Genomic DNA, 2,352 nt, shown 5'->3' with positions numbered 1-2,352 from the left:
AAAGGGAAGAAGCGGTCTGGAAGATGGATGGATGGATGGATGGATGGATCTGGAGTCTAGGATACAGAGTGTAAAAATCAATGGAACCATATCGGCTCCACATGAATATAAAATGGGGATTCTACAAGGTTCAATCCTGGGTCCATGCTGTTCAATGAACTCCCAAACATCTGCACAGAGGCCAACTCTACGCTGATGACACCGTCATATGACTCCAGAGATGTTGAACAGGTCAGTGTCTCTCAGTGGCTTGAAGATAATAGTTTATCCTTAAATTGTTCCAAAACGGTTTTAATGTGCTTTTCATTCTGAACGAAACTCACAGAAAACTTTCGGATACAAATTAGTGATCAAACAATCCATAGAATTGATTAATTTAAATATCTGGGATTTAAGATTCAAATATGATTCCCATATGAAGAAAACTAATATGAAATGTTTCCGTCTTTTAAGATCTTGTCTATCAATAAATTCTGCCGTATTATATTTTCATGCAAAGATTTTATCTCATTTTTCCTACTGTAATACTGTCTGGAGCCAGGCCAATCAGTCAACAATGAAAGGTGTGGTTTCTCTTTTTAAACAAGCTTTAAAAGTACTGGACCAAAAAATTCTGTCTTGTCTCGTCCATAAATTATGCTTGAAACTAACTGACCAAACAAACAAACGAACAATTAAAACAAAACAAACCGATTACAATCTAATCTAATCTAATCTAATCTAATCTAATCTAATCTAATCTAATCTAATCTAATCTAATCTAATCTAATTAAATTGTCTGGGTAAAGTTGTGGCACAGTTTTGTCTGGCACGGGTAAAGGAGTTCTGTGACTCCGTTGAGCCGGAGAGAAGCTGATACGAGGAAATCTACGAGGCCCCTGAACGCACCACGGGCGCATGCAGCGCAAAATCCTCGCGCGCACTACCGACAATATTATTTTCCAGACACAGATCAGATTTCAAGATCACAAAAACTGATATTTGTCTCCCTCCTGGACCACAAGAGGCTTCAGGAATACCAGAACATTTTCCAGCTTATCACAGCCATGGAACACTTTCCATCTGCGAAACGCACGGATTCTGCACGACAGAGTGATTGAAATCTTCTTGAGGATAGAAAGGATGGATTTTGTGTTTAAATAATCTGGATTTTTGGTGAGTAAAATTTTACTATCTCCCTACATAATATTGAAATTTTATCAGGTTATTTTTTATGCTTTTGGTGTGTGTGTTGCAGTTGTACCTGCACTAGAAGTTTTATTGCCATAAAATAGTTAATGAGGGTTGGGTTGATTCAGATGGAGCACTACTGAAGGCCTAGGTGTGAAATGCACGGCCCGCCACTGCCTGGAGTAGAAAACACGTTCAAAAAAGAGGAAGTTTTTGCAGCCATGTTGACTCAACGATTCTCTGAATTGCTCCAATAAAGATAACCGGATAAGACGTGACTCAAATGTTGTGTTGGCAAACGGGAACTCAACGATTTCTTCCTCGTATCGTCATTAAAGCGCTAAAGCTTTATTTGATATTTTCCATGTCTTGTAAGTAATTCATTTTTTAGGTTCAGAGTTTTGCATGCAGGTTTTGCAAATACATTTTTTTAGTGTGAAATTTCTGACCTCACAAATAAAATGTTGATTCTACGTCTATTTTTTCATGCCTGCAGGTGAGTTTTTTATGATTTTCACTGCGGTTAAAACATGTTGGTTTCTCTTTCACTTTTTCCTGAAAGAGATTTTTCTGTGTCAACATGATTTCTCTGCACAGTTTGACCCACGCTTTCACAACTGAAACTAAAATGTCTTTGTCCTGACTAAATCATGCATTAGACAGATGACATTAAACAGTTTTAGGATTTTTGCCTGTTTTCTACACTTATTTTTCCCTGCTCTGCATGCATTTCAAAGGTCATGTGACCACATCCTGGTGGTTACCTTCAGATGACCTGAAGGACCTTCATGGGATTATTGATTGAGATGACAGGATTTATGCTTAAATCTCTTAATCTCATCATTTGTGAATGTGAGGTCAAGTCAAATTAGCACTTAATTCAACCAATAATTATTTTGTAGGATTGTAATTTAATTAACCAGATTTTTAGGGTGTTTGGAAGTTTTGCAAACCAAGTGAACAAAACTTCAGCAATTTTATTTTAGTTTTTAAAAATATTTACAATGTTGGAATCGAAAATAAATCAAAATTGAAATAATTGTTCTTAAAAACAATGAAAAAGCTGATTTGAAAAATCTTCAAATCATCACAAACTGAAAGTAAAGTAAATAACTTTAAAGAGAAGTGGGATTTGAAGGCACCATCATTTATTTATTTTTATTTTTTTTTTACTTTTCAAAT

The sequence above is a fragment of the Oryzias melastigma genome, linkage group LG17, assembly GCF_002922805.2.
Source record: "Oryzias melastigma strain HK-1 linkage group LG17, ASM292280v2, whole genome shotgun sequence".
In the NCBI taxonomy this organism is placed as follows: domain Eukaryota; kingdom Metazoa; phylum Chordata; class Actinopteri; order Beloniformes; family Adrianichthyidae; genus Oryzias; species Oryzias melastigma.
This window is presented reverse-complemented; position numbering follows the sequence as displayed.